Below are 20,520 nucleotides of genomic sequence, written 5' to 3' on the forward strand. Positions count from 1 at the left end.
GGAACAGAACCATAGAATACCATTTATTTTGGTGGCGATCTCTGAACATTAGGAAAAGGGCTGGCAAACTGGGGATCCAAATGCTGGATCTGGCCTGTTCCCTTTTGGTCAGGATATGAGCAAAGAGTTTTATTTGCATACTCATACTGGGGTTTGAGTTTCTTAGTCATTCTTTTACACAGGCACCATGAAAAACATGTCACTTACCAAATCACTCTGACTCACTAAGTCTCTTCAGTTCAAGGCCTCATCTATTTATGTATTTGACCAATCTCACTGGAGTCCTATTTCATGGCATAGCCAAAATCTCCTCCTTGATTATAAGTTATGACCATGGCAACAGTCCAGCTGCAAGATTTGGTGAACTGGATCTCCTGATAAAATTATTAACAGGATCTTATAGCTACAAGTACATATTTACATTTCCAAACCAGAGAAACTAATGTACAAGGTAAATATTAATGTTGCTGGATGCATTGTGCAGCAAAGGCCAAGCTACTGAACAGAGACTTTGCTTCTATTCCATAGACACCTGGTTTAACAACTTAGAGTAACAACGTAATCTTTAATGCATCAGCCATTCCTGGGCAAAACTTTTTTAATATATTACACTGCCATTCTCCGAAACGAGCATTCCAACCCTAGGCAAACAATTCTTCCACAACCTTTATTTAAAAGTTTTCCATCAAAATCCTGGTGGTGGTGGGCGGCTAATTATCTTTTTAAGCAGACTAGGGTTCTTTAGTATAAACAAAGTTTTTTGTATAGAACTGGACATTAAAACACCCACATCAAATCCAGTCCTGGAAGGCACATCTGATTAAACAGGAATCCATATTTTGTGAGTGCCACTTTCTGATCGGAGCACACCCTGCAACCGTTATGTCAGGATGCACTACATCAGAAGCGCTTTTCTCCCTTGGTGCTGCCTCACAGGCTTGCTGGCATAGTCCTCGTGTTGCCAAAACTACCCTCCCTTCCATAGTCAGGTGAGACACAGCAGTCACAAGCTTCACCTTGAACCCTGAAGGCTGCTGCCTCAAATATTGGGGAAGACCCAAGTGCAGAACATGAAACTCAAGGGAACTGAGGTCTTGAATCTGTTGCAATGCCACAGGACTGGACGCATCTCACAAACTGAACTACGGACAAGGTTCCTTTCACTGGTGGAGCTGGGTGTGCTGGGTGAAAGGGACACACGTCTCAAACCGGGTGCTGCTGGATTTGTTGCCTTGGCTGCTCTGGTAGAATCTCCTACATCACTATTGCATGCAAAGCAGCCCACCAGGGAAGGTAAGACCTTTCACACTCACCAGGCTAAACAACCAACGTGGGTCTGCAGAGCAGAGCCATGCCTGTAAGACCTGTCTTGCTCACATGGAGTCAACAGTTCAGGCCCCTGCTTTTCTCTCTCCCCTCTGGAATGTGAAGAAAATTCTGCCTGTTCAAATGCTGCTGTGCTTTGCCCTTCTCACAGAGGAGGAACCAAAGACAAGACCACTACTTCTCGTAGAGGAGAGCTCAGTGTGCCAGATTGTCGTGGTTTGGGTTGGGCTGGCCACTAAAACGAATGACAGATGTTCTCTTTTATCTATCTCCCCTTCAGAGAGGAGAGAAAATAAGAGAGAGAGAGACTTACGAGTTGAAAAGAAACTAAACTACTTCTTTAATGAAATATTAATAATAAAATAGTAACAAGAGAAAGATAGTGATATTAATAAGAAAATAATGAAATACATACAAAATGGTATCCAGCTCCCAGGATGATGATCACGTCACCGGCAGACACTGGGAAAGTCCCAGACTGGTCTCAGTGACGGATGGGAACTGGATTCCAGATCTGGATTCAGGAACACATGGATTGGATCAAAAAGTGACAAACAGGCAGAGTCCTCCTCGCATGTCGGTCATTGAAGAAAGAGGCTGACCCCTTTGATCCCTCAGCTTTTATATTGAGCATGAGGTAGATGGAATGGAATACCCTGTTGGTCAGTTTTGGGTCAGCTGTCCTGTCTGTTCCTCCCCGCAGGTGCGACCCCTCTACACTTTTCCACTTCCGACCCTCCAACGGGGCACGTAACAAAGTTAGCTGCCCTTGTCTGTTACAGCAAGTATAAGCAGGAGCCTCTCTGCATACCATTCCTTGGTATTCACTATAAATATCAGACCTTATCTGCTAGAAGCAGACACTGTCTGAAAAATACGCTGTTAATTTCAGAGTTAGAAGAGGCTTAACTGAAAAGTAAAATTACAGAAAAGAAAATGCATTCTGTTTTACCTCAAACCAGGACACAGATGAAGGGGAAGCCCTGCCTAGCCACGTTTCTCCCAGACCTGCTCCCTCCACCAGGAGGTACAGACCCTCCTTCAGCCAGGCTGCGTGCGAGGTGTTCCCACGTGGCTGTCCTGGCTCTGGCTGAGCCACAGACCGCCCACCAGTTCTGCAGAGCAGGGGTGGCACACGGCTTGTAAGGTTTTGCCTTGCATGCAAAAGGCACGGTGTTAGTCCATGACAGCTTCAGCCCCCGTTCCCTAAACTTCTTCCCCAGAAACACACAGCCTCGCTGTTTACCCCCAGGAAACCTATCCCTGCTCAGAGGCCACGACACCGAGACCCTTCCCAAAGACCGCAACTGCAGACATGACCCCTACCTGCACATAGCGCCAATTGAGGATGCCATAGGAACCTTTGAAGGTTTAACTGAAAGCTGTGTTGGCTTTGCCTTGCAACTGAGATGACTGATGTACTAGAGCAGCTTGGCTGCACAGTCCTGCTGCTCAAGAGTGCCATCAGAAGGAAGGTGTGGACATGGAGACTGCTTGAGAGCCTTCATGTTAGAAACTGTGATAAATTAAAATGTAGAAACATATCAGGGAGCAGCATGCATTGCCTCCCCAAAAGAGTGACTGAACTGATTTATTTTTACATGTAATTACGTAACCCTGTCCTAATTCTACTCTGCTATCACTGACACAAGATAAAAAACCCTCAAACTCAAATCATTAAGTCAGACCTAAACAGCAACCATACTTTTTCCAAACAACTGTGCAAAAAGACAAGTAGAGAAAGCATGCAATGTTTGTCAGCATAAACTGAAATAAGCACTGAAAAGAGAACTGTGGAAAAATATGTTGTATGTTGTATATGGTTTAGGCCACATCCTGATTTCACATCCTGATTTAATTCAGCACAAGTCTGAAACAATAATGCTAAATCCACTTTGCATTTACTCCATGTGACTGAGCAAATGAAGACCTGGAATGAAATTAAGCTTGGTGTTAAATTAACAGTTGGGCTTAGTGGCACAGAGGAAACTCTAACCCTGAAAACTGTTCTTCCCCTTCCTTCACATCACATTGCGTTTTCACAGAATCACAGAATCATAGAATTGTTATGGCTGGAAAAGACCTTTAAGATCATCAAGTCCAACTGTTATCTAACCCTACCGGGCCCACTGCTAAACCATGTTTTAAACATATCCAGACACTGAAACTATTGCAGTGTTGGGCAGTTCCTTAGTTACAGGAATGTAGTTTTCACAGGCATCAAAGGTTTGTGCTTTGAATCTGCCTGGTGGCTTTCTCCAACGAGGTTGCTCAGCTTCCCACTGCCTACCAAGGCTGAAATAAAGCAATTGCTTTACTGATCTTCTGCCCGTGTTGCAAAGCCTGTATATTTTTCTGGCTTCCAGAGTCTATGCAAATGCTCGTGAGAAGAAACAAACTGAATGTTAAATGCTTGCTTTTGGAGGGGGAGGGCTGGGTCGTGTTCCCTCAAGCTTACTATGTATTATGTCTTTATTTGAAATGCAGTCACTCAGCCTTTTCTCGAGTCACATTTTCAAGAAGAATATAGGAACAAGAATAAGTGTCTCTTTCTTAAAAACATCTATCTAAAAAGCTACAACTAGTTCTTTAGATCTGTTTACTACCTAAGAAACTGAGATACTTTCAAAGACCATTTTATTTATTTTGGTTTTCATTCTAAAATGGCAATATTGGGACACAGATAACTAATCCCTTCCTATATGAGTAACTCCAACCAAAAAACCAGATAAACAGAAAAAAATTTCCAACGTCAAGTGATACTAGATGACTAAGGCCACTATAAGCACTACTGAATTCTGCAAAAGCTGCTTTCTAACCCTGCAGGTAGGTACACTTTCATGATCTGATGTCCTCAAATGCATCCTAGCATCACTCCATAGGTATGCCTCTGACTGAAAGAAACTGAAGTCTCAGAGCAGAACCCTTCGACCAGCCTGTTCCTCCAGCATGTTCCCCAGAACAACTGGAGCCTGTAGGGCAGTTCAGAACATCCCCAAGCTATATGTAGTGCTCGCAAAAGCTGAAACAAGACTGTTTTTCCCTGCATGTTTAACACCTATCTTCTCATGTTAGCTTAGTGGTTAGAGTATTTACAGCTACCATGGAAGATCTTGTTTCAGGCCCTTGAACTGGACTTTAACCCAGGGGTCTGTAACTCTGTGTAACACAGGCTGTCCTTGGGTAAGTTTCTATTAGGTAAGCTGTTTAAATAACTTTATATAGCTTTGTATAAATAACTACACATCCATTAAAGCAAAGATATGAACTGTGCTCAGTGACAACGCAGCTGAGTGAGAGAGGAAGTAATCCTCTCTCTCTGACTTGATAAATATTTAGTTACAAGAGGCTGGAAGAGATCTCCTACAGAGCACACAGGAATCTGGGAGCTGGAACATTCCCTCGGGATGTGTGTCACTTCATGACTAAGCAGCATATGCTTGTTCTTGCTAATGACTGGCATTACCTTTGAATGACTCGCCAGATTTAAAGATCACAGCTTTAAAAAAAAAAAAATAATTTCCACAGCTTGGTGGGGAAAGAGCTCCAGGAGAAGATGATGACAGAGAGAGAAAGATTACAACCTTAAGCCTTAAGGAGGACTTGAACAGTCCTCGTGATACTGGAAATCACAGCTATTTCAGTTCACTCTCCTGTTTGGGCAGCCAGCTGGATATAGTGACTTGGAAAAACAGCAATCCTTCCAAAAGAGGATTTAAATGGAAGGGTGAGATGGCAAGGCCAGCTACCTACTCACAGGTGGAGTGACACAATGGTCTGAATTGAAACTGAAAAAATATATGGTAGACTGAAGACAAGGAACACATCTCTTAATGGTCACCAAGACAAACATGTGAAACTGAACCCCTGGCAAAGAATTAACTAAATGGGGGGGGATGGGGACACCTTCAAAAATGAAACTCCCTGGAACCTTACCATGTTTAAATTCAAGCAGAGGAAACCAGCAAGATGGTCTGAAAACATAAAAGTTTCTAAAACCCACCTTATTTTTCCTTTCCTCTCTCCTGGCAAGTTGGATATAAATCCTTGAAACAATGAATTCTTCCTCTGGAAAATATCAAAATCCGTTTAGCCCAATTTTAGTTTTTTCTAAATCATGGCCTTTTCAATATGATCTCTAGGTCACAGATCAAGGAGAAAATGACGGGCCGCACAAAGGCATGTTTGACCCAGACCTCTGGATCACTGATTTTTATCAAATGACCTGTGGGTGAGAGTTGATCACACGGCACCCAAAATGGTACCAAGTACAATGCAAACAGCCTTCTGTAAACAAACACATGTGGACACAAATAAACATGAGGGGTAGGGGAGGGATAATAGTCAGTTTAGATACATTTTTACTTTGGTTGTAAAGGGGTAAACCGTTGCAGTAACGTTACAGAAAGTGTGTGTCCCACCAGGGTGAGATTGGACACGGTGCAGCGTTCCCTGTGCCGTTCCTTCCCTGTGGGACAGCCGGGCGGGAGCTGGTGTACACGCTGTCCGGTTTCCCACTTGGTATGAATGAAGGAACGGGACGCAGAGTGCAAGCATATCATTGCAGGTATTCATTTCTTCAAGTGAATTCAGCCCAAGCCTTCCTTGGACAGAGTCAGTGTTAGGGATTAAGCCAGGGCTGACTGCCCAGTCAAACAAATGGCATTTACAAAGCTAGACTTTGCACTTCAGTGAATGCAGGAATGACCAGCACTAAGAACTCAGGTCACTGGTCCCAAAATACTTTTAAAATTGCATAATCACACTTTTGAATGGGATAACTATATCTAACCGAAACCTTCCTCATTTAATCCACTGTTTTGAAAACAAACGATACTGGCACCAAAGAAGAAACGTTGCAGATCCAGGTTTTAATTACTTTAGCATAGCAGTTCCACCTCAGGACCATGATGTATGGCTGAATTGCAAGGGCTTGTAGTGCTAGGACAAGGGGTAGTGGCTTCAAGCTAGAAGAGGGTATATTTAGATCAGATATCAGGAAGAAATTTTTCACTCTGAGGGTGGTGAGGCACTGGAACAGGCTGCCCAGAGAAGCTGGAAGCCCCATCCCTGGAGGGGTTCAAGGCCAGGCTGGATGGGGCTTTGAGCAACCTGGTCTAGCGGGAGGTGTCCCTGCCCAGGACAGAAGGGTTGGAACTAGGTGATCTTTAAGGTCCCTTCCACCCTAAACCATTCTATGATTCTATAAATTATGACACGTTGCAGGAGGCTGTAGGAACACGGTATGTGCCTGCTTTTTTAGCTTATCAAAAGGAAACAGAATGATTTAAACCTTTTTCCTGGTTCATGCTAACACATTTCACCTTAGGCTTCCTACAGCCTAGCAGCACATACACAGTGGCAGTTGCCACAACACATTTGACACAGAGCAACTCTCTGAGCAAGGAAACTCAAATGTGTCACCTTTACCCAGATCTCCAGTCCCAGTTTCTTACACAGAACATGTCTCAGAAAAGCTAATGTAATTATTTTCATTGAAGATTTTCCCCTTTTGTCCTCTCCTCCTACCTTTTTCACTTCTTTTTTTTCTTAAATGGCGAAATTAAAGTTCATGAAGGAAGTACTCATCTGTTGCAAACTGGTGCATGATCATTATAGCCTTATCACAACGCTTTAGCACTGAGTTTATATGTCTGGCTGTGCCTGTGAAAGCATTCTGTTAATTACAGAAAAAGGGAGTGATTCTTAACAAACCTGAACTTTGGCAGCTAATTCACTATCTTAGTAGCAGATACTGAAAAAGCTGTGTTACAATTAAGCTCCACAAGTATCTCATTGCTATCACTGAGAGGTGAAGCTACACAGAGCAAGGGAAGACCACGACCAATGTCAAGGTGTCCCCACAGTTAGAGAAAATACAAGAACCTGATTCTTCTGTTTCAGAGGATAAAAATTTTAAGTAATAAGTGGCATCAAAGTTAAAATCATGGTAAAATACTATCAGATTGGGAACAGGTCCAATGCGTTCTCAGTGCTCGTTACGCAGGACACATATGTCACCTCTTAGTAAGGCACTAACTAAGAACAGACAGTACCTAAATATAGGCACTGTAACATTAACATTTGGATCCAATTTCCCCACTAGCATCTCCATCTTCCATTCTTAAATGTGGATCATGACTTGCCCACAATAACATGGCAAATGAGAACTCGCAAAGAACCACAGCATCACAGTGTTCCCATCCGATGGACACAGACAGACTAGGAGTGACCCAAAAGCTGCTGTGGAAGACAACAGCAACAATTTCTGCAACTTCTCTTCTGAAAATCAGGATTATTTGCAGCATTAAGAGCTGCAGGATCAAAGATTGCTACAACTCCTCACTTAAATCTAAGGCTGAGTCTCAAGGCCTGGAATAGCAGCTAACCTGCCAGAAGAGTCAGCTGAATCCAAAGCTGACTATCTTTAAACTGACTTGGTTACTGGTTTTACCTCTGGATCGGCATTGCTCTCACCCAGGCCCCAATTCTGTGTGTAAACCCTTTCCTGAGCCACAGTGCTTCCTGATCCGGCTATCACAGGGCTTTGAACTGCAGCTTTGGATGTCCAAGAGTCCCCTTTCCCATTCAGTAATCTTTTATTTTCTCAGAACAACTCCCTCAGTGTTGTAATTCTAGTTTGACACCTCCAGGCACTATGTCACACACACACATACACACACACACACAAAAACCCAACCCAAGACACTTGGTACTCAGGCTCAAGAATTTCTCAACCAGTTGCTTTATTGTTAAGAAGTGCTGCAGAGTCCCAGAATTCGGTAAAGCTTGGCCTTGCCTCCACAGCAGTCCAAATTTTGTCAGTGTTTCAAGCCAGACAGGTTTTCCTCCTTTCTCTCCCTCCAAGCGCCCCCATTCACAGAGAATCCAGGTCTGCTTCCTACCTGTCTCTTCAGTCAAGCCGGCTCTCCCTCTGCTTGTTCTGCACTCCTGCTGAGCAGCAGCAGGTCTGTCAGCCACACTGGTTCCCTTCTGTAAAAACAAATAAAAAAAAACCCCATAGAAAATTAAAAAACAAATCCAGAGTTCTCCACTTCCAGGGCCTAGTTCAGCAGTTCTGAGATGGAACCAAAAATTGTCCTACCATGGCTGTTCTCTGAGATGTCTGAACATTTTTTTCTGGGAAGACAGCTCCTAATTCAAAATGGATGTCCTAATGCAGTCTCCATTTTGGAGAGAGCAAAATTATCCAGCAGAATGATGATAGAAATCTGCCAGACCGATTATGATGCTGATGCAGAAAATGTAAATCTTTAGAAAGTACATGAAGATAATTTTATGACAGTTTTTTACCCTGGTGCATGTAACATATGTGGAGGCACAGACACATTATACAGATTAGACTCTCTGGGGGCAGAAAGGAAATTCCAGTACATAAGTTTATATCATTCATAATCACGAGTGAAGAAGTGCTAATTAATGAATTGTTCTCACTGGACAGGCAGCTTTCAAGGGTCCTTTTTTCATGTCCATAAATCAGATATTGTTAGAAAGCAAGCTGACTGCTGACAGTTGCAGCAAAATCTAAGAGCTTTGTTTCCTAAGATACCTTCTTGCAAAGGCTGTGCAATGCCTGATGCATGCCTCTTATTTTTCATTAAAAATAAATCACCTCTAATAATTTCGGTACAGACCATGAAGAGCTGATTTAAAGTTGAACAGAAATGTAAGCTTTCAAGACCTAAAGGACAAACTGATGTTATCACTTCAGATGCTTTAAAAGATGAATGTACAATTTGACCTGAACCAAACTTCAAAGTCAGTGAAGGCCAAATAAAGATAAAAAGAAATATGAAAAAAGGTTTCAGCAATTATTTAGCAATGGTACTTCAGTAGTAGAGACAACGTGTACTTAGGGTTGAAGAAGCCTCCATGCCTCTGATACATAACTTGATACTTTAAAAAAAAGCAAAACCTAAACCCACAACAAACCTCAAAACAGTGAAATATAATATGATTTTACACTTTACGTCGTTCTTTTCATGTTACAGTAGAAATAGCAGTAATGACTATGTTCCTTATAACATGTTCTTCAAATAAATAATCTCAAGAAGGAAAATAGTGCCAAGGGGGGAAATAATAGCAAGGGGGGAAAAGGGGGAATATCATGGTTTCAGCTGGGATAGAGTTGGCTTTCTTACTAGCAGCGGGCATGGTGCTGTTTTAGATTTGGGATGGAAGCGGAGTTGATAGGACACTGATGTTTCTGGTTGTTGCTAGGCAGTCAAGGCCTTTTCTGCTCTTCATATCGCCCTGCCAGCGAGTAGGCTGGGGGTGCACAAGGAGTTGGGAGGAGACACAGGCGGGACTGCTGTCCCCAACTGGCCAAAGGGCTATTCCATACCATGTGACGTCACGCTCAGTATATATAGCTGGAGGAAGAAGAAGAAAAGGAGGGACGTTTGGAGTTATGGCGTTTGTCTTCCCAAGTAACTGCTACACATGGTGGAGCGCTGCTTTCCTGGAGATGGCTGAACACCTGCCTACCAATGGGAAGTAGAAAATGAATGCCTTTTATTGCTTTGCTTGCGTGCACAGCTTTTGCTTTACTTATTAAACTGTCTTTATCTCAGCCCACGAGTTTTCCTAATTTTTTCCAATTTTTTTCCCCATCTCACTGAGGGGGGAGATGTGAGCGAGTGGCTGCGTGGTCCCAGTGGCCAGCTGGGGGTAAACCACAACAGTCCCTTTTGGTACCCAATAAGGGGCTCCAAGGGTTCGAGATAATGACAGGTTTGATTGGAATGCGCTAGATCAAATTTATAGCTGTTACTGCTGTCTAGATATTAATTGGCAGGCTCCTGTGCTTGCCATGGGGCTTGCTTGCCTTACTGTAAATTAGAGTCTTGTGCTCGTTAGTGGCTGCTTTTTGCTTTCTCTGTTTGCTGTGCTGCTGTACTGCTTATCATCTTACTCTGCTGTGCCTGGGAACGTTTTGATAACAGCAATGGGGATGCACCTGGGCTGGCAGATGGCCAGGGCATCACGGCTTCTGTGCTGCGAATCTGGACAGGCTGGACTTCCAGTTTGAACTCAAGTCGAAACAACTCTGCAGACACCAAGGTCAGTGAAGAAGGAGGGGGAGGAGGTGCCCCAGTCGTCGGAGCAGAGATTTCCCTGTAGCTCATGAAGACCACGATGAGGCAGGCTGTCCCCCTGCAGTCCATGGAGGTTAACAATGGAGCAGATATCCAGCCATGGAGGAGCCCGCGCTGGAGCAGTTCATGAAGAACTGCAGCCTGTGGGAAGGACTCACATTGGAGAAGCTGGTGGACAAATGTCTCCCGTGGGAGGGATCCCACATTGGAGCAGGGGAAGAGTGTGAGGAGTCCTCCCCCTGAGGAGGAAGGAGCGGCAGAGACAACATGTGATGAGCTGACCGCAACCCCCATTCCCCGTCCCCCTGCACCGCTCGAGGGGAGGAGGGGGAGGTAGAGAAATCAGGAGTAAAATTAAACCTGGGGCTGTAGTTGCGTACCATAGGAATTACTATAGCAGGAATCCCTTGTTGCTGTCCAGACTAAGGGCAAGGGGAGGAGTTCATTGCAAAGTTAAACCCTATAACTTGGCCCAAAGGGACCAGGGGTGGAGATTGTAATGGATATGTCTTTAAATTGTTATAACCCGTGATTTGAGTTGCATGTTACAGGAATTACTAGAGCAGGAACCACCCGCACCGATGGAGAACAGGCCTTAGAAGAAGCAGTGCAAGTGCAGCAGTGACCTGACCTGAGCTGGTGCCCAATAACTCCACGCAACATATCTCCTCTCCTGTCCTGAGTGACCTCCATTAGAGATGGAGCCAAAATTATGGATTAAATGATCTCAGTGAATATTTTATGGACATTTTACAGGGTATGGAGTATCCCCTTGGTCAGTTGGGATTGGCTGTGTCTCCTCCCAGCTGGCCAAAGGGCTATTCCATACCTTGTGACATCACGCTCAGAATATAAAGCTGGGGGAAGAAGAAGAAGAAAGGGAGGGATGTCAGTTACAGCATTTTTTCTTCCCAACTAACTGCTACACGTGATGGAGCCCTGCTTTCCTGGGGATGGCTGAACCATCCCATGGGAAGTGACGAATTAATTCCTTGTTTCGCTTTGCTTGTGTGCACAGCTTTTGCTTTACCTATTAAACTGTCTTTATTTGAACCCACACGTTTTCTCACTTTTACCCTTTCGATTCTCTTCCCCATCCCATTGTGGGGGGAACGAGCAAACAGCTGTGTGGGGATTAGTTGCTGGCTGGGGTTAAACTACGACATATGTTCAGTTGTCTTCCTCTTGTTTGTAATTACAGTATTTAAATGATGGGTGACTGACAACAAGGCTTTTATTTCAATTGTTGATAATATAATGATGCCGTCAACTAGGTTGTTGGAATTATTTCTTTCTAATTTTGAATAAGTAATTGAAATCAGTTCCCTCTTAAACTAGTTGAAGTAGTGGCTGTTCCTATAAATTCACAGCACAGACTTGCCTGTGTAAAGATTTGCAGAATAAAGAGTATATGGTTATGAAACATTAAACTAGATCAAATTTATAGCTGTTACTGCTGTCTAGATATTAATTGGCAGGCTCCTGTGCTTGCCATGGGGCTTGCTTGCCTTACTGTAAATTAGAGTCTTGTGCTCGTTAGTGGCTGCTTTTTGCTTTCTCTGTTTGCTGTGCTGCTGTACTGCTTATCATCTTACTCTGCTGTGCCTGGGAACGTTTTGATAACAGCAATGGGGATGCACCTGGGCTGGCAGATGGCCAGGGCATCACGGCTTCTGTGCTGCGAATCTGGACAGGCTGGACTTCCAGTTTGAACTCAAGTCGAAACAACTCTGCAGACACCAAGGTCAGTGAAGAAGGAGGGGGAGGAGGTGCCCCAGTCGTCGGAGCAGAGATTTCCCTGTAGCTCATGAAGACCACGATGAGGCAGGCTGTCCCCCTGCAGTCCATGGAGGTTAACAATGGAGCAGATATCCAGCCATGGAGGAGCCCACGCTGGAGCAGTTCATGAAGAACTGCAGCCTGTGGGAAGGACTCACATTGGAGAAGCTGGTGGACAAATGTCTCCCGTGGGAGGGATCCCACATTGGAGCAGGGGAAGAGTGTGAGGAGTCCTCCCCCTGAGGAGGAAGGAGCGGCAGAGACAACATGTGATGAGCTGACCGCAACCCCCATTCCCCGTCCCCCTGCACCGCTCGAGGGGAGGAGGGGGAGGTAGAGAAATCAGGAGTAAAATTAAACCTGGGGCTGTAGTTGCGTACCATAGGAATTACTATAGCAGGAATCCCTTGTTGCTGTCCAGACTAAGGGCAAGGGGAGGAGTTCATTGCAAAGTTAAACCCTATAACTTGGCCCAAAGGGACCAGGGGTGGAGATTGTAATGGATATGTCTTTAAATTGTTATAACCCGTGATTTGAGTTGCATGTTACAGGAATTACTAGAGCAGGAACCACCCGCACCGATGGAGAACAGCCTTAGAAGAAGCAGTGCAAGTGCAGCAGTGACCTGGCCTGAGCTGGTGCCCAATAACTCCACGCAACATATCTCCTCTCCTGTCCTGAATGACCACCATAAGAGATGGAGCCTGAAGTCATGGATTAAATGATCTCAATGAACATTTTGTGGATACTTATGGATACTTTACAGGGTATGGAGTATCCCCTTGGTCAGTTGGGATTGGCCGTGTCTCCTCCCAGCTGGCCAAAGGGCTATTCCATACCTTGTGACATCATGCTCGGAATATAAAGCTGGGGGAAGAAGAAGAAAGGGAGGGATGTCTGGAGTTACAGCATTTTGTCTTCCCAACTAACTGCTACACGTGATGGAGCCCTGCTTTCCTGGGGATGGCTGAACCATCCCATGGGAAGTGACGAATTAATTCCTTGTTTCGCTTTGCTTGTGTGCACAGCTTTTGCTTTACCTATTAAACTGTCTTTATTTGAACCCACACGTTTTCTCACTTTTACCCTTTCGATTCTCTCCCCCATCCCATTGTGGGGGGAACGAGCAAACAGCTGTGTGGGGATTAGTTGCTGGCTGGGGTTAAACTACGACATATGTTCAGTTGTCTTCCTCTTGTTTGTAATTACAGTATTTAAATGATGGGTGACTGACAACAAGGCTTTTATTTCAATTGTTGTTAATATAATGATGCCGTCAACTAGGTTGTTGGAATTATTTCTTTCTAATTTTGAATAAGTAATTGAAATCAGTTCCCTCTTAAACTAGTTGAAGTAGTGGCTGTTCCTATAAATTCACAGCACAGACTTGCCTGTGTAAAGATTTGCAGAATAAAGAGTATATGGTTATGAAACATTAAAACAAACCGTAATATCCAAGTCAGAGTTTATCCATGAACCTCTGGTACTGGCAATTTGGGAGCTCCCAGAGCTGTGTGGTTTGTGCCTCTTACTTTGGTGCTCAGAATGAAGGACATCCCCTTTCTCTTGAAAGTGCCACGGAGCTAATTTTGACGTATTTTAATATTAACAGGAGTTAATATTTGCGAGGAAGTTAGGACATTCAGCTTCTCATGTTGCTTCACAAAACCTAAGAGACTTATTTCAGATGTCCTTACTTAATTCAGTGATGTCACGACTTCCACATGCTTGCTCTGAGGACAGAACAGGTTCTGATCTCTTGACTCCCAGTTTACTAACTCGTACTTTGACAGCTATCAAAGCTTGTAGGGTTGGTGACCCTGTTTTGTAGCAGTAATCACAGCAGTTACAGCTTGAAAAAAGTTACGTGCAGCCATGAAGACACAACATAACCACTGGTGCCGAGACCTCAGGTTTTAACCTGGTTCTAAGCTTGAAATTGAAAATGTCCAGCAACTGTTCCCACGCAGAAGGTACGTGGGTACCAGGACTGAAAGCTGTTGCTGGCCCTCGCTTTCCCTCAGTAGCCCTTTCACAGCCCCACCAACACTGGGGCTCTGCGCTTGCCTAGCCGCTTAAGGGTCCCCACACTCTCTCTCACTCTTGCTAGAGCCGAGCTCCAAAATTGAAAATGCCTGCAGCATGTCTCATTCTCCTGTCTCCAGTATATCTCTTTTATATCTCCCTCCGGCAAAGCAAGTTACACTTTATTAATTTGCTGATCAGGTCCATTCACATTGCAGAAATTAAATTAATGAGAAGTGCAGCATCTTTGAACGCCAGCAGAACTAGAAGTTATAGCACCTTGCCTCACTGAAGACCATGGAAGTTTTCTGTAAATCTGAACTAGGCCAATCTCTCTTCCAAACTGTAAGACTGTCTAAACACTAAGTGTGGCTGCTTGAGTAATGGTGAGCCCCCCACCCAGAGAAGCTTACTTGTTCATGCAGTCTGCAGTCCCAAGTGGCTTGTGTTTATCTCCAGTAAAACCTGCGTGCCTTTCTGCTGCCTTAACCTACTCCTGACTTTGGGCCACCAACAAGCCTTATCTTATTTGTACTGTATTTTACACTTGTGAAATACAATGGGCATTTCTGACACAGCCACTGTATTTCTGAAACAGTGGTTACCAAGTTTTTGGCCACCTCAGGGAAAGCGTATCGCTGAAAATAATCATCAGTGTGACCTTCTTCACGGCTGTCATGCATAACACTGTGTTATGTGGACATGGAAGTCTAAAGCTGTCTTTGAGAGTGAAAAGTAGCATGGCTGCATTAGTGTGGTGTTTCATCAACACTAAGCCTTACATCTCAGCTAATTAGTGAAGCAGGAATACCACAATGATAAGATCATACTGTTACCAGTGCTCAAAATTAATTTAGCACGACTTGGGCTGGACTTAAATTTTGGCCAGTCTACAGAGGCGCATTTCCCAGCAGACATCAACACAACATGCACACCAGAATGATCACTTCTGCTAGGCAGTCCATTCACTAAGCCTTCCAAAAATAATATTGTTACCAAATTTGCAAAATAGTATCTTCCATCTGCACATGTATTATTATTATTAGTGTAGTAAAACAACAAGGAACATTGATAAAATGCCATTGTCAAGAATCAGAGTTCTATAACTAAGAGCATTGTGTGCATATTTACACAGAGAGATATACAGATGTATGCAAACAGTGCTTAATAATGTCTGCTTTGTGTTTTCTTCTAAGATTTACACCACAGGCGAAGGTCAAGACAGGTTACTACATTGTATATACATGTTCATAAGCCCAGGACATAACCATACATATAGAACAGAACATCAGTCTGAAGTGCTCTGTATATTAACATGAGGCAGCAAAAAAGATTAGATAAATGCACCTTGTGTTATTGTTGTTCTCCTCTTAGACTGGCAGGATCTACCCGGGAAATTAAATTTTGTTTTATTAGCAATGTTCATGCTTTCATACCAAGACTATACAAACATTAACTGTATTACTACAGAATAAAGCAAGAAACAGTAAAGCACCGTAAGAAAGCAGCAGTTTTCTCTCAGTGTTTTATCTCCATAGCATAGAACAAGCTTTATTTAAACTTTTATATTTAACAAAATACTGTGTGATACAACATCATTTAACATTGTTACTTGGAGTGAATAGCTGTCAGAGTTTTAACATTCATACAATGTAAAGCATTTCCACTTCTAAAAACCAATTTGAGAAATCATGTTTTGGAAAATGACACTTACTACCACCAGATTAATTACCAAGCAATGAGTGCTATCACTTACTTAATCCTTATCTCTATCTCTCTCAAATACGTGGTTCAGTGTCTGTGTTAAAGAATCAGATAAAAACTTCAGTTTAAAGGGGGAAACTAAAAAAAAAAACTGGGGGGACTAAATTTATTTCAGCATTTCCGATGTCTGTAACTGAACACAGATTGTAAGCCTGTGCATTGCATAAACTTCCCCTTTTCCCCCAAAATCTTCCAAACTCTCAGCAAGGGTACATACTTAATGCTACCTTGGCCCCAGATTTCACGTCTATTTCAGTGTTGTACATCACACACAATGTAGTGTCTATCCAGTTATCACTGTTGACTAAAAGGCTCTTTATTCTAGAAGGAGAAATGAGATCAGCTATTGCTCTACTGCTCTCCTGACCAGCACTGCTCACGGCAACATGGCTCCTGCTAACCACACGCCATAATCACACATTGCTGGGCACTTCTATATTTTAGCGTGCATTAGGTAGGTTGTGTTAACCGTGACTAGGTTATATAAGACTAGGTTATATATAGGTTAAGAATTTGACAGTATAGAGTTATAGAGCACTGTGTGTCCCCTAGAGTTTCCTGCAGGTATGCATGATGTATCTGTTATTAAAGCTGGCAGCAGTTTCTTTCCAGAGAAATGACTGAGAACACATTCATTGGTTCAGTATCAATAGCAAGACAAAAATAAATATGGGATTTTTGAAACTTTCAATGTTTTCGTTTCACATTTAAGGCTAAAAGGTTCTATCTTCAAAGGGGAAGTTACTCAATCTTCAACTAATGTGATTTAAGAATAGAAATGGTAGCCAGGACCTAGCTATATGCAGCTTGCTTAGATTTTGAGACTGCAGGCACACTTGCAAGAGATTGAAGCAGATGTCAATCATCTGCCTTAGCTGCACACAGGTAAAACAGACAATTAGCACCTCGTAAAGTTGTAAACAATTCAACACAAAGACTGAAAGTCATTCGAACTTGGTGTAGCCTTCTGTTACACTTTTCAGGACTAACCAGTTAATCCAACAGCTCCACACCTGAGGTTTATCTCTGAACAGCTGAAGTCAGATCCTCAGCCATTTGAAGATCCTACTTAAGACTGTTAGCATCCAGGTGATTCAATTCCAGCTCCTCAGGAGACTAATGACCCTGCTTAGACCTGTCGGGTTTTGTACACCTCATAAGGAGTGCAGAGGTGGGGTAGGTATAACAGGTTCTAGTATTTACTAGCATTAGAATATGCAGCTCCTACTATGCCTCTTAACTGCAAGGGAAGGAGGGAAGTTATATTTTAACGTTTTGATAGTTAACAGACCAACCTATGATTAACAGCTGTGTAAAGACTTACCGTTTGCTCCATGAGGATACAGAGTTTGTTTATCTAGCTTAATTTCTTCCTTAAGTGTCCTGAGACCCCTTCTTATCAAGACATGAAACCTCCACACTATAGTTTTAGTATTCAATCCAAGGTTGCTTTCAGTCAGGCTGCTAATGTACTGACTTTACACTGAGGATCCAAGCTCAACTGCTTGTGCCTTCAGTGCCTCCTAATGCATTACCACAATTTCCTTGAACTCCCAGGGCAGTTATCCCCCACTTCTCTGAAACAACAATGTGGCTCTGCCTACTGCAGGCAGGACAAAGAACAATTAGCTGACTCTTATCACCAAGCTAATTATGCAGGCCACAGAGCACCCATGAAGCACTGAGAATGTCCCCATGATTTCTGGCATCTGAGACTCTGGAAGAAGATCAAAATCATGAAGACTATCACAAAAATATTTACGTGAAGGATGGTTTGAGCATTTACTCTCTAAAAACAACCAAATGCTCAAATCTTACAAAAGCAAATGCTTAGAATACACACAGTTTTAGGGACTGCCTGCCATAATGTCATTCACTTCACGTAAGTTAAGGCTTCTCACACGACTTTAAGTTAAGTGTGGCCACAGGTTCCATATTGTGCCTAGAAAGATATACATAGGGTTACTGTGTTTTGAGATCCATGAATACTCAAGTTCATTTTTTTGACATTGTGAAAGATTACTGGGTGATGGGTTGCCTTAGGCCTTCACAAAACAAACTAGTTGTCTCAAGCTGCTTATGGACTGTCAGGAATGTACCATGTTCCAAAAATCCAGCCCTGGGGATGCTCCCGAGTTATAGTTTAGCTTTCACCAACACATCATCCTTTAAAAAAAAAAAACAACCTGAAAATCACAATTCAGTGGGCTGCATCATTTTATTTCAGCATTCACAAGAAATATCCTGACATAGACAAAATAATTTTATATAAAATTACATCCCACTTTTCTCATGGGGTCTAGTTTCCTTTTTTTTTTTTTTTTTGTTAAATGGTCTATTTAATTTCAGTGAGCAGAAGCCCTTGCCTTACATCAGGCTAAACCTACATCAGGCTAGATCCTATACATCCAGTAGAAGGCTGTCCTAAGAAGTGCTGGACTTTATGACTATGTATAGGAAGGGCACACTACACAGAAAGCGGCAAGCCTCACGCAGACTCAGAAATGTCAGCCTTACTGAACACAGATAGCATGCATTCCTGTTTTTCTCCCCTGAGGAATCCTCCTTTATCTGCAAACCTTCAGGATTTGGATTTTAAAACCAAACACTGACACCTGACTTATTTTCCCTAGTACAAAAGTACTGAGGCTGAGAAAGCAGAAGCCCCCACCCAATTGCTGTGGTCCTCCCCAAAACCCAACAAAACCTTGGTGAAATTAATTTCTTTAGACTGTAGCGCCCTCATTGTCTCCTGATATTTACGCCTGGATGGGCCACATGCAGGTTTAATGATCTTCCTTGGTGCCCTATATCACAACTGCAGACAAGCACAGTCCCAAATCATCATAGCCTGTGTTTTCCTTCAGAAGACTAGGGCCTCAGGCTGTATCTAGGATTTTACAGAAAGGTAGCCAACACCCATTACCTGACACTTTAAAACCCTTACACGCCTTTTTCAGCAGTGAAAACTTAACCCTTTTCTTTAGTCATCAAACATCCTTTTCATGGTTCCACCCAGGTGAAAAGAACCGCTCACAGCTGCTCACTGCAAGATAGATGCAGTAGTCTCTAATTCTATAGATTTGCTCCTTAAGGCTGGGTCTCTCAAGCAGGCACTGAATCCTTTCAGCTGGGTACTATGTACGTAAATGCTCAGTAAATAAAATAACATTAATAGCTTGCTTATATGTTCAATTCACAAAGCTGTGCCATAATGCTGTACATTTGAGCGGTCTCTCAAAATCTCTGTAACACGTCTACAATATTGAAATGATATTCTGTTTGCACTTAAATATGTGAAAATTACAGCTAACTTAGAATAACATAAGCATTGATTTTTAAATTATATAACACCGAAGATTAATAAAACAATCACAGCAGCAAAAATAATGAAGTGGATGCAATACTTATAAAAGTACAGAGCTGATAACTTTGAAAATAAAGCTCCCAGCATACATTCAGAGCAGTCACAACATAGACGGCAGCGAAAGCTTTTCTAAATTCAGTATACAGAGTTTAATTGTGGCCTTTCATAAAATCCCACTATTTTTAAACTAGTCTGCATCCTTTTCACTCTTTGTTGAACATGAGGTTATGCAGCTGAATAGTTTTTTTGTATACTATTACACCTTATAAATAACATTCACATTTATATTCTTCTAAAAAAACATGGAAAATCTGTGGTCCCAGAAGGCATTCTTGTTCCCTACATAAGCCTTCCACCCTAATGACAGTAGTGCATTTTTAGCAAAACTTTCTATTTCCCAAAGTATTAAGATGTGGTACCATCAATTCCTTAGTTCACCGGCATAACAAATATTCCAAGTTAGGTTTTTCTTATAAAGAAAACTAATTATGTTATTTTTTGTTATACTGAATAATATTTGGTGTTAATAATAAGTAGTATATTTCATTCATTACGATTGCATTTTTCGTCCCTCTGCAAGGCAAACTTAACCTTGTCTTGTATGGACAAAAATAATTTTAGAGGCAATGTTCCTGAAATATAGTTCTTAAAAAACAAAACAAACATTTAGTATAGACTCAACCAAACAAATACTTGGCTGACCATTAAGTTATGTTGTTTAGAGCAGACTACACTAAACAAAATAAAAGTGCCCAAATACAGTTATTAAGAAAAGAGTTACTTCATTTTAAATTACCATTCTGCCCTGAAAAAAATACCAGTTAATAAGTGTAGACATCTTTTAGGCTTTGGTTTTGTTGCTTTATACAATGATTCTTGGCACAGTTAGATACAGTTTGCTGATACAAAACCTTAAGCGGAGATAGACATTCTAGTATTTGGCTAGAAAAGGCCAGCTAAGCGTGGTCACTCTTGCTTAGGGCTCCTCACAGTAAACCTCCTGCCTTCTCTTCGGTATGCACTAACCAGTCTGTGGTAAATGCAAGTTAGTCAACCCACAATTAAAAAACAAACCAAGCCGAAAACTCTAAACCCACTTTTTTTTTTTTTTTTGGTCAGCCATACCGATACTTTATTTGC

The sequence above is a fragment of the Charadrius vociferus genome, unplaced genomic scaffold, assembly GCF_000708025.1.
Source record: "Charadrius vociferus isolate BGI_N301 unplaced genomic scaffold, ASM70802v2 scaffold202, whole genome shotgun sequence".
NCBI classification, from domain to species: domain Eukaryota; kingdom Metazoa; phylum Chordata; class Aves; order Charadriiformes; family Charadriidae; genus Charadrius; species Charadrius vociferus.